A 14,353-nucleotide genomic window follows, 5' to 3' on the forward strand; every position below is an offset into this window, starting at 1 on the left:
CGTCCCAGTCTGATAGAATACATCCCAGTCTACTAGAATACGTCCCAGTCTGATAGAATACGTCCCAGTCTAATAGAATACATCCCATTCTGATAGAATACATCCCAGTCTGATAAAATACATCCCAGTCTGATAGAATACGTCCCAGTCTGATAGAATACATCCCAGTCTACTAGAATACGTCCCAGTCTGATAGAATACATCCCAGTCTACTAGAATACGTCCCAGTCTGATAGAATACGTCCCAGTCTGATAGAATACATCCCAGTCTACTAGAATACGTCCCAGTCTGATAGAATACGTCCCAGTCTGATAGAATACGTCCCAGTCTGATAGAATACATCCCAGTCTGATAGAATGCATCCCAGTCTGATAGAATACATCCCAGTCTGATAGAATACATCCCAGTCTACCAGAATACATCCCAGTCTGATAGAATCCATCCCAGTCTGATAGAATACGTCCCAGTCTGATAGAATACATCCCAGTCTGATAGAATACGTCCCAGTCTGATAGAATACATCCCAGTCTACTAGAATACGTCCCAGTCTGATAGAATACGTCCCAGTCTACTAGAATACATCCCAGTCTACCAGAATACGTCCCAGTCTGATAGAATACGTCCCAGTCTGATAGAATACGTCCCAGTCTGATAGAATACATCCCAGTCTACTAGAATACGTCCCAGTCTGATAGAATATGTCCCAGTCTGATAGAATACGTCCCAGTCTACTAGAATACGTCCCACTCTGATAGAATACATCCCGGTCTACTAGAATACGTCCCAGTCTGAAAGAATACATCCCAGTCTGACAGAATACGTCCCAGTCTGATAGAATACATCCCAGTCTACTAGAATACATCCCAGTCTACCAGAATACGTCCCAGTCTGATAGAATACATCCCATTCTGATAAAATACGTCCCAGTCTGATAGAATACATCCCAGTCTGATAGAATACGTCCCAGTCTGATAGAATACGTCCCAGTCTACTAGAATACGTCCCAGTCTGATAGAATACATCCCATTCTGATAGAATACGTCCCAGTCTGATAGAATACATCCCAGTCTGATAGAATACGTCCCAGTCTGATAGAATACGTCCCAGTCTGATAGAATACATCCCAGTCTGATAGAATACATCCCAGTCTGATAGAATACGTCCCAGTCTGATAGAATACGTCCCAGCCTGATAGAATACGTCCCAGTCTACTAGAATACGTCCCAGTCTGATAGAATACATCCCATTCTAATAGAATACGTCCCAGTCTGATAGAATACATCCCAGTCTGATAGAATACGTCCCAGTCTGATAGAATACGTCCCAGTCTGATAGAATACATCCCAGTCTGATAGAATACGTCCCAGTCTGATAGAATACGTCCCAGTCTGATAGAATACGTCCCAGTCTGATAGAATACGTCCCAGTCTGATAGAATACGTCCCAGTCTGATAGAATACATCCCAGTCTGATAGAATACGTCCCAGTCTGATAGAATACATCCCATTCTGATAGAATACGTCCCAGTCTGATAGAATACGTCCCAGTCTGATAGAATACGTCCCAGTCTGATAGAATACATCCCAGTCTGATAGAATACGTCCCAGTCTGATAGAATACATCCCAGTCTGATAGAATACGTCCCAGTCTGATAGAATACGTCCCAGTCTACTAGAATACATCCCAGTCTGATAGAATACGTCCCAGTCTGATAGAATACGTCCCAGTCTGATAGAATACATCCCATTCTGATAGAATACATCCCAGTCTGATAGAATACGTCCCAGTCTGATAGAATACATCCCGGTCTACTAGAATACGTCCCAGTCTGATAGAATACATCCCATTCTGATAGAATACGTCCCAGTCTGATAGAATACGTCCCAGTCTGATAGAATACGTCCCAGTCTGATAGAATACGTCCCAGTCTACTAGAATACGTCCCAGTCTGATAGAATACATCCCATTCTGATAGAATACGTCCCAGTCTGATAGAATACATCCCAGTCTGATAGAATACGTCCCCGTCTGATAGAATACGTCCCAGTCTGATAGAATACATCCCAGTCTGATAGAATACGTCCCAGTCTGATAGAATACATCCCAGTCTGATAGAATACGTCCCAGTCTGATAGAATACGTCCCAGTCTGATAGAATACGTCCCAGTCTACTAGAATACGTCCCAGTCTGATAGAATACATCCCATTCTGATAGAATACGTCCCAGTCTGATAGAATACATCCCAGTCTGATAGAATACGTCCCAGTCTGATAGAATACGTCCCAGTCTGATAGAATACATCCCAGTCTGATAGAATACGTCCCAGTCTGATAGAATACATCCCAGTCTGATAGAATACGTCCCAGTCTGATAGAATACGTCCCAGTCTGATAGAATACATCCCAGGCCAATAGAATACGTCCCAGTCTGATAGAATACGTCCCAGTCTGATATAATACGTCCCAGTCTGATAGAATACATCCCAGTCTGATAGAATACGTCCCAGTCTGATAGAATACATCCCATTCTGATAGAATACGTCCCAGTCTGATAGAATACGTCCCAGTCTGATAGAATACGTCCCAGTCTGATAGAATACATCCCATTCTGATAGAATACGTCCCAGTCTGATAGAATACATCCCAGTCTGATAGAATACGTCCCAGTCTGATAGAATACGTCCCAGTCTACTAGAATACATCCCAGTCTGATAGAATACGTCCCAGTCTGATAGAATATGTCCCAGTCTGATAGAATACATCCCATTCTGATAGAATACATCCCAGTCTGATAGAATACGACCCAGTCTGATAGAATACGTCCCAGTCTGAAAGAATACGTCCCAGTCTGATAGAATACATCCCAGTCTACTAGAATACGTCCCAGTCTGATAGAATACGTCCCAGTCTGATAGAATACATCCCAGTCTACCAGAATACGTCCCAGTCTGATAGAATACGTCCCAGTCTGATAGAATACGTCCCAGTCTGATAGAATACATCCCAGTCTGATAGAATACGTCCCAGTCTGAAGGAATACGTCCCAGTCTGATAGAATACGTCCCAGTCTACTAGAATACGTCCCAGTCTGATAGAATACGTCCCAGTCTGATAGAATACATCCCAGTCTGATAGAATACGTCCCAGTCTGATAGAATACGTCCCAGTCTACTAGAATACATCCCAGTCTGAAAGAATACATCCCAGTTTGATAGAATACATCCCAGTCTGATAGAATACATCCCAGTCTGATAGAATACGTCCCAGTCTGATAGAATACGTCCCAGTCTGATAGAATACGTCCCAGTCTGATAGAATACGTCCCAGTCTGATAGAATACATCCCAGTCTACTAGAATACATCCCAGTCTGATAGAATACGTCCCAGTCTGATAGAATACATCCCAGTCTACTAGAATACGTCCCAGTCTGATAGAATACATCCCAGTCTACTAGAATACATCCCAGTCTACCAGAATACGTCCCAGTCTGATAGAATACGTCCCAGTCTGATAGAATACGTCCCAGTCTGATAGAATACATCCCAGTCTACTAGAATACGTCCCAGTCTGATAGAATACGTCCCAGTCTGATAGAATACGTCCCAGTCTACTAGAATACGTCCCACTCTGATAGAATACATCCCGGTCTACTAGAATACGTCCCAGTCTGATAGAATACATCCCAGTCTGACAGAATACGTCCCAGTCTGATAGAATACATCCCAGTCTACTAGAATACATCCCAGTCTACCAGAATACGTCCCAGTCTGATAGAATACGTCGCAGTCTGATAGAATACATCCCAGTCTAATAGAATACGTCCCAGTCTGATAGAATACGTCCCAGTCTGATAGAATACATCCCATTCTGATAGAATACATCCCAGTCTGATAGAATACGTCCCAGTCTGATAGAATACGTCCCAGTCTGATAGAATACATCCCAGTCTACTAGAATACGTCGCAGTCTGATAGAATACATCCCAGTCTACCAGAATACGTCCCAGTCTGATAGAATACGTCCCAGTCTGATAGAATACGTCCCAGTCTGATAGAATACATCCCAGTCTACTAGAATACGTCCCAGTCTGATAGAATACGTCCCAGTCTGATAGAATACATCCCAGTCTACTAGAATACCTCCCAGTCTGATAGAATACATCCCGGTCTACTAGAATACGTCCCAGTCTGATAGAATACATCCCATTCTGATAAAATACGTCCCAGTCTGATAGAATACGTCCCAGTCTGATAGAATACGTCCCATTCTGATAGAATACGTCCCAGTCTACTAGAATACGTCCCAGTCTGATAGAATACATCCCATTCTGATAGAATACGTCCCAGTCTGATAGAATACATCCCAGTCTGATAGAATACGTCCCAGTCTGATAGAATACGTCCCAGTCTGATAGAATACATCCCAGTCTGATAGAATACATCCCAGTCTGATAGAATACATCCCAGTCTGATAGAATACGTCCCAGTCTGATAGAATACGTCCCAGTCTGATAGAATACGTCCCAGTCTGATAGAATACATCCCATTCTGATAGAATACGTCCCAGTCTGATAGAATACATCCCAGTCTGATAGAATACATCCCAGTCTGATAGAATACATCCCAGTCTGATAGAATACGTCCCAGTCTGATAGAATACATCCCAGTCTGATAGAATACGTCCCAGTCTGATAGAATACGTCCCAGTCTGATAGAATACGTCCCAGTCTGATACAATACATCCCAGTCTGATAGAATACGTCCCAGTCTGATAGAATACATCCCATTCTGATAGAATACGTCCCAGTCTGATAGAATACGTCCCAGTCTGATAGAATACATCCCAGTCTGATAGAATACGTCCCAGTCTGATAGAATACATCCCAGTCTGATAGAATACGTCCCAGTCTGATAGAATACGTCCCAGTCTACTAGAATACATCCCAGTCTGATAGAATACGTCCCAGTCTGATAGAATACGTCCCAGTCTGATAGAATACATCCCATTCTGATAGAATACATCCCAGTCTGATAGAATACGTCCCAGTCTGATAGAATACATCCCGGTCTACTAGAATACGTCCCAGTCTGATAGAATACATCCCATTCTGATAGAATACGTCCCAGTCTGATAGAATACGTCCCAGTCTGATAGAATACGTCCCAGTCTGATAGAATACGTCCCAGTCTACTAGAATACGTCCCAGTCTGATAGAATACATCCCATTCTGATAGAATACGTCCCAGTCTGATAGAATACATCCCAGTCTGATAGAATACGTCCCCGTCTGATAGAATACGTCCCAGTCTGATAGAATACATACCAGTCTGATAGAATACGTCCCAGTCTGATAGAACACATCCCAGTCTGATAGAATACGTCCCAGTCTGATAGAATACGTCCCAGTCTGATAGAATACGTCCCAGTCTACTAGAATACGTCCCAGTCTGATAGAATACATCCCATTCTGATAGAATACGTCCCAGTCTGATAGAATACATCCCAGTCTGATAGAATACGTCCCAGTCTGATAGAATACGTCCCAGTCTGATAGAATACATCCCAGTCTGATAGAATACGTCCCAGTCTGATAGAATACGTCCCAGTCTGATAGAATACATCCCAGTCTGATAGAATACGTCCCAGTCTGATAGAATACGTCCCAGTCTGATATAATACGTCCCAGTCTGATAGAATACATCCCAGTCTGATAGAATACGTCCCAGTCTGATAGAATACATCCCATTCTGATAGAATACGTCCCAGTCTGATAGAATACGTCCCAGTCTGATAGAATACGTCCCAGTCTGATAGAATATATCCCAGTCTGAAAGAATACGTCCCAGTCTGATAGAATACATCCCAGTCTGATAGAATACGTCCCAGTCTGATAGAATACGTCCCAGTCTACTAGAATACATCCCAGTCTGATAGAATACGTCCCAGTCTGATAGAATACGTCCCAGTCTGATAGAATACATCCCAGTCTGATAGAATACGTCCCAGTCTGATATAATACGTCCCAGTCTGATAGAATACATCCCAGTCTGATAGAATACGTCCCAGTCTGATAGAATACATCCCATTCTGATAGAATACGTCCCAGTCTGATAGAATACGTCCCAGTCTGATAGAATACGTCCCAGTCTGATAGAATACATCCCAGTCTGAAAGAATACGTCCCAGTCTGATAGAATACATCCCAGTCTGATAGAATACGTCCCAGTCTGATAGAATACGTCCCAGTCTACTAGAATACATCCCAGTCTGATAGAATACGTCCCAGTCTGATAGAATACGTCCCAGTCTGATAGAATACATCCCATTCTGATAGAATACATCCCAGTCTGATAGAATACGTCCCAGTCTGATAGAATACGTCCCAGTCTGAAAGAATACGTCCCAGTCTGATAGAATACGTCCCAGTCTGATAGAATACATCCCAGTCTACCAGAATACGTCCCAGTCTGATAGAATACGTCCCAGTCTGATAGAATACGTCCCAGTCTGATAGAATACATCCCAGTCTGATAGAATACGTCCCAGTCTGAAGGAATACGTCCCAGTCTGATAGAATACGTCCCAGTCTACTAGAATACGTCCCAGTCTGATAGAATACGTCCCAGTCTGATAGAATACATCCCAGTCTGATAGAATACGTCCCAGTCTGATAGAATACGTCCCAGTCTACTAGAATACATCCCAGTCTGATAGAATACATCCCAGTTTGATAGAATACATCCCAGTCTGATAGAATACATCCCAGTCTACTAGAATACGTCCAAGTCTGATAGAATAGGTCCCAGTCTGACAGAATACGTCCCAGTCTAATAGAATACGTCCCAGTCTGATAGAATACATCCCAGTCTACTAGAATACGTCTGAGTCTACTAGAATACGTCCCAGTCTGATAGAATACGTCCCAGTCTGATAGAATACATCCCAGTCTGATAGAATACATCCCAGTCTACTAGAATACGTCCCAGTCTGATAGAATACATCCCAGTCTACTAGAATACATCCCAGTTTGATAGAATACATCCCAGTCTGATAGACTACATCCCAGTCTGATAGAATACGTCTGAGTCTACTAGAATACATCCCTGTCTGATAGAATACGTCCCAGTCTGATAGAATACGTCCCAGTCTGATAGAATACGTCCCAGTCTGATAGAATACGTCCCAGTCTGATAGAATACTTCCCAGTCTACTAGAATACGTCCCAGTCTGATAGAATACGTCCCAGTCTGATAGAATACATCCCAGTCTACCAGAATACGTCCCAGTCTGATAGAATACGTCCCAGTCTGATAGAATACGTCCCAGTCTGATAGAATACGTCCCAGTCTACTAGAATACGTCCCAGTCTGATAGAATACGTCCCAGTCTGATAGAATACATCCCATTCTGATAGAATACATCCCAGTCTGATAGAATACGTCCCAGTCTGATAGAATACGTCCCAGTCTGATAGAATACGTCCCAGTCTGATAGAATACATCCCAGTCTGATAGAATACGTCCCAGTCTGATAGAATACATCCCATTCTGATAGAATACGTCCCAGTCTGATAGAATACATCCCAGTCTGATAGAATACGTCCCAGTCTGATAGAATACGTCCCAGTCTGATAGAATACATCCCAGTCTGATAGAATACGTCCCAGTCTGATAGAATACATCCCAGTCTGATAGAATACGTCCCAGTCTGATAGAATACATCCCAGTCTGATAGAATACGTCCCAGTCTGATAGAATACGTCCCAGTCTGATAGAATACGTCCCAGTCTGATACAATACATCCCAGTCTGATAGAATACGTCCCAGTCTGATAGAATACATCCCATTCTGATAGAATACGTCCCAGTCTGATAGAATACGTCCCAGTCTGATAGAATACATCCCAGTCTGATAGAATACGTCCCAGTCTGATAGAATACATCCCAGTCTGATAGAATACGTCCCAGTCTGATAGAATACGTCCCAGTCTACTAGAATACATCCCAGTCTGATAGAATACGTCCCAGTCTGATAGAATACGTCCCAGTCTGATAGAATACATCCCATTCTGATAGAATACATCCCAGTCTGATAGAATACGTCCCAGTCTGATAGAATACATCCCGGTCTACTAGAATACGTCCCAGTCTGATAGAATACATCCCATTCTGATAGAATACGTCCCAGTCTGATAGAATACGTCCCAGTCTGATAGAATACGTCCCAGTCTGATAGAATACGTCCCAGTCTACTAGAATACGTCCCAGTCTGATAGAATACATCCCATTCTGATAGAATACGTCCCAGTCTGATAGAATACATCCCAGTCTGATAGAATACGTCCCCGTCTGATAGAATACGTCCCAGTCTGATAGAATACATACCAGTCTGATAGAATACGTCCCAGTCTGATAGAACACATCCCAGTCTGATAGAATACGTCCCAGTCTGATAGAATACGTCCCAGTCTGATAGAATACGTCCCAGTCTACTAGAATACGTCCCAGTCTGATAGAATACATCCCATTCTGATAGAATACGTCCCAGTCTGATAGAATACATCCCAGTCTGATAGAATACGTCCCAGTCTGATAGAATACGTCCCAGTCTGATAGAATACATCCCAGTCTGATAGAATACGTCCCAGTCTGATAGAATACGTCCCAGTCTGATAGAATACATCCCAGTCTGATAGAATACGTCCCAGTCTGATAGAATACGTCCCAGTCTGATATAATACGTCCCAGTCTGATAGAATACATCCCAGTCTGATAGAATACGTCCCAGTCTGATAGAATACATCCCATTCTGATAGAATACGTCCCAGTCTGATAGAATACGTCCCAGTCTGATAGAATACGTCCCAGTCTGATAGAATATATCCCAGTCTGAAAGAATACGTCCCAGTCTGATAGAATACATCCCAGTCTGATAGAATACGTCCCAGTCTGATAGAATACGTCCCAGTCTACTAGAATACATCCCAGTCTGATAGAATACGTCCCAGTCTGATAGAATACGTCCCAGTCTGATAGAATACATCCCAGTCTGATAGAATACGTCCCAGTCTGATATAATACGTCCCAGTCTGATAGAATACATCCCAGTCTGATAGAATACGTCCCAGTCTGATAGAATACATCCCATTCTGATAGAATACGTCCCAGTCTGATAGAATACGTCCCAGTCTGATAGAATACGTCCCAGTCTGATAGAATACATCCCAGTCTGAAAGAATACGTCCCAGTCTGATAGAATACATCCCAGTCTGATAGAATACGTCCCAGTCTGATAGAATACGTCCCAGTCTACTAGAATACATCCCAGTCTGATAGAATACGTCCCAGTCTGATAGAATACGTCCCAGTCTGATAGAATACATCCCATTCTGATAGAATACATCCCAGTCTGATAGAATACGTCCCAGTCTGATAGAATACGTCCCAGTCTGAAAGAATACGTCCCAGTCTGATAGAATACGTCCCAGTCTGATAGAATACATCCCAGTCTACCAGAATACGTCCCAGTCTGATAGAATACGTCCCAGTCTGATAGAATACGTCCCAGTCTGATAGAATACATCCCAGTCTGATAGAATACGTCCCAGTCTGAAGGAATACGTCCCAGTCTGATAGAATACGTCCCAGTCTACTAGAATACGTCCCAGTCTGATAGAATACGTCCCAGTCTGATAGAATACATCCCAGTCTGATAGAATACGTCCCAGTCTGATAGAATACGTCCCAGTCTACTAGAATACATCCCAGTCTGATAGAATACATCCCAGTTTGATAGAATACATCCCAGTCTGATAGAATACATCCCAGTCTACTAGAATACGTCCAAGTCTGATAGAATAGGTCCCAGTCTGACAGAATACGTCCCAGTCTAATAGAATACGTCCCAGTCTGATAGAATACATCCCAGTCTACTAGAATACGTCTGAGTCTACTAGAATACGTCCCAGTCTGATAGAATACGTCCCAGTCTGATAGAATACATCCCAGTCTGATAGAATACATCCCAGTCTACTAGAATACGTCCCAGTCTGATAGAATACATCCCAGTCTACTAGAATACATCCCAGTTTGATAGAATACATCCCAGTCTGATAGACTACATCCCAGTCTGATAGAATACGTCTGAGTCTACTAGAATACATCCCTGTCTGATAGAATACGTCCCAGTCTGATAGAATACGTCCCAGTCTGATAGAATACGTCCCAGTCTGATAGAATACGTCCCAGTCTGATAGAATACTTCCCAGTCTACTAGAATACGTCCCAGTCTGATAGAATACGTCCCAGTCTGATAGAATACATCCCAGTCTACCAGAATACGTCCCAGTCTGATAGAATACGTCCCAGTCTGATAGAATACGTCCCAGTCTGATAGAATACGTCCCAGTCTGATAGAATACGTCCCAGTCTACTAGAATACGTCCCAGTCTGATAGAATACGTCCCAGTCTGATAGAATACATCCCATTCTGATAGAATACATCCCAGTCTGATAGAATACGTCCCAGTCTGATAGAATACGTCCCAGTCTGATAGAATACGTCCCAGTCTGATAGAATACATCCCAGTCTACTAGAATACGTCCCAGTCTGATAGAATACGTCCCAGTCTGACAGAATACATCCCAGTCTACCAGAATACGTCCCAGTCTGATAGAATACGTCCCAGTCTGATAGAATACGTCCCAGTCTGATAGAATACATCCCAGTCTACTAGAATACGTCCCAGTCTGATAGAATACGTCCCAGTCTGATAGAATACATCCCAGTCTACTAGAATACGTCCCAGTCTGATAGAATACATCCCGGTCTACTAGAATACGTCCCAGTCTGATAGAATACATCCCATTCTGATAGAATACGTCCCAGTCTGATAGAATACGTCCCAGTCTGATAGAATACGTCCCAGTCTGATAGAATACGTCCCAGTCTAATAGAATACGTCCCAGTCTGATAGAATACGTCCCAGTCTGATAGAATACATCCCATTCTGATAGAATACATCCCAGTCTGATAGAATACGTCCCAGTCTGATAGAATACGTCCCAGTCTGATAGAATACGTCCCAGTCTGATAGAATACATCCCAGTCTACTAGAATACGTCCCAGTCTGATAGAATACGTCCCAGTCTGATAGAATACATCCCAGTCTACCAGAATACGTCCCAGTCTGATAGAATACGTCCCAGTCTGATAGAATACGTCCCAGTCTGATAGAATACATCCCAGTCTACTAGAATACGTCCCAGTCTGATAGAATACGTCCCAGTCTGATAGAATACATCCCAGTCTACTAGAATACGTCCCAGTCTGATAGAATACATCCCGGTCTACTAGAATACGTCCCAGTCTGATAGAATACATCCCATTCTGATAGAATACGTCCCAGTCTGATAGAATACGTCCCAGTCTGATAGAATACATCCCAGTCTACTAGAATACGTCCCAGTCTGATAGAATACGTCCCAGTCTACTAGAATACGTCCCAGTCTGATAGAATACATCCCAATCTGATAGAATACGTCCCAGTCTGATAGAATACGTCCCAGTCTGAAAGAATACGTCCCAGTCTGATAGAATACATCCCAGTCTACTAGAATACGTCCCAGTCTGATAGAATACGTCCCAGTCTGATAGAATACATCCCAGTCTACCAGAATACGTCCCAGTCTGATAGAATACATCCCAGTCTGATAGAATACGTCCCAGTCTGATAGAATACATCCCAGTCTGATAGAATACGTCCCAGTCTGATAGAATACGTCCCAGTCTACTAGAATACATCCCAGTCTGATAGAATACATCCCAGTTTGATAGAATACATCCCAGTCTGATAGAATACATCCCAGTCTGATAGAATACATCCCAGTCTACTAGAATACGTCCAAGTCTGATAGAATAGGTCCCAGTCTGACAGAATACGTCCCAGTCTAATAGAATACGTCCCAGTCTGATAGAATACGTCCCAGTCTGATAGAATACATCCCAGTCTACTAGAATACGTCTGAGTCTACTAGAATACGTCCCAGTCTGATAGAATACGTCCCAGTCTGATAGAATACATCCCAGTCTGATAGAATACATCCCAGTCTACTAGAATACGTCCCAGTCTGATAGAATACATCCCAGTCTACTAGAATACATCCCAGTTTGATAGAATACATCCCAGTCTGATAGAATACATCCCAGTCTGATAGAATACGTCTGAGTCTAGTAGAATACGTCCCAGTCTGATAGAATACATCCCAGTCTGATAGAATACATCCCAGTCTGATAGAATACGTCCCAGTCTGATAGAATACGTCCCAGTCTGATAGAATACATCCCAGTCTACTAGAATACGTCCCAGTCTGATAGAATACGTCCCAGTCTGATAGAATACATCCCAGTCTACCAGAATACGTCCCAGTCTGATAGAATACGTCCCAGTCTGATAGAATACGTCCCAGTCTACTAGAATACGTCTGAGTCTACTAGAATACGTCCCAGTCTGATAGAATACGTCCCAGTCTGATAGAATACATCCCAGTCTGATAGAATACATCCCAGTCTACTAGAATACGTCCCAGTCTGATAGAATACATCCCAGTCTACTAGAATACATCCCAGTTTGATAGAATACATCCCAGTCTGATAGACTACATCCCAGTCTGATAGAATACGTCTGAGTCTACTAGAATACATCCCAGTCTGATAGAATACGTCCCAGTCTGATAGAATGCATCCCAGTCTACTAGAATACATCCCAGTTTGATAGAATACATCCCAGTCTGATAGACTACATCCCAGTCTGACAGAATACGTCTGAGTCTACTAGAATACATCCCAGTCTGATAGAATACGTCCCAGTCTGATAGAATACGTCCCAGTCTGATAGAATACGTCCCAGTCTGATAGAATACGTCCCAGTCTGATAGAATACTTCCCAGTCTACTAGAATACGTCCCAGTCTGATAGAATACGTCCCAGTCTGAAAGAATACATCCCAGTCTACCAGAATACGTCCCAGTCTGATAGAATACGTCCCAGTCTGATAGAATACGTCCCAGTCTGATAGAATACATCCCAGTCTACTAGAATACGTCCCAGTCTGATAGAATACGTCCCAGTCTGATAGAATACGTCCCAGTCTACTAGAATACGTCCCAGTCTGATAGAATACGTCCCAGTCTGATAGAATACATCCCATTCTGATAGAATACATTGCAGTCTGATAGAATACGTCCCAGTCTGATAGAATACGTCCCAGTCTGATAGAATACGTCCCAGTCTGATAGAATACATCCCAGTCTACTAGAATACGTCCCAGTCTGATAGAATACGTCCCAGTCTGATAGAATACATCCCAGTCTACCAGAATACGTCCCAGTCTGATAGAATACATCCCAGTCTGATAGAATACGTCCCAGTCTGATAGAATACATCCCAGTCTGCTAGAATACGTCCCAGTCTGATAGAATACGTCCCAGTCTGATAGAATACATCCCAGTCTACTAGAATACGTCCCAGTCTGATAGAATACATCCCGGTCTACTAGAATACGTCCCAGTCTGATAGAATACATCCCATTCTGATAGAATACGTCCCAGTCTGATAGAATACGTCCCAGTCTGATAGAATACGTCCCAGTCTGATAGAATACATCCCAGTCTGATAGAATACGTCCCAGTCTGATAGAATACATCCCAGTCTGATAGAATACGTCCCAGTCTGATAGAATACGTCCCAGTCTACTAGAATACGTCCCAGTCTGATAGAATACATCCCATTCTGATAGAATACGTCCCAGTCTGATAGAATACGTCCCAGTCTGATAGAATACGTCCCAGTCTGATAGAATACATCCCAGTCTGATAGAATACGTCCCAGTCTGATAGAATACATCCCAGTCTGATAGAATACGTCCCAGTCTGATAGAATACGTCCCAGTCTACTAGAATACATCCCAGTCTGATAGAATACGTCCCAGTCTGATAGAATACGTCACAGTCTGATAGAATACATCCCATTCTGATAGAATACATCCCAGTCTGATAGAATACGTCCCAGTCTGATAGAATACGTCGCAGTCTGAAAGAATACGTCCCAGTCTGATAGAATACATCCCAGTCTACTAGAATACGTCCCAGTCTGATAGAATACGTCCCAGTCTGATAGAATGCATCCCAGTCTACCAGAATACGTCCCAGTCTGATAGAATACGTCCCAGTCTGATAGAATACGTCCCAGTCTGATAGAATACATCCCAGTCTACTAGAATACGTCCCAGTCTGATAGAATACGTCCCAGTCTGATAGAATACGTCCCAGTCTACTAGAATACGTCCCAGTCTGA

Source organism: Telmatherina bonti (assembly GCF_933228915.1).
Source record: "Telmatherina bonti genome assembly, chromosome: 8".
Classification (NCBI taxonomy): domain Eukaryota; kingdom Metazoa; phylum Chordata; class Actinopteri; order Atheriniformes; family Telmatherinidae; genus Telmatherina; species Telmatherina bonti.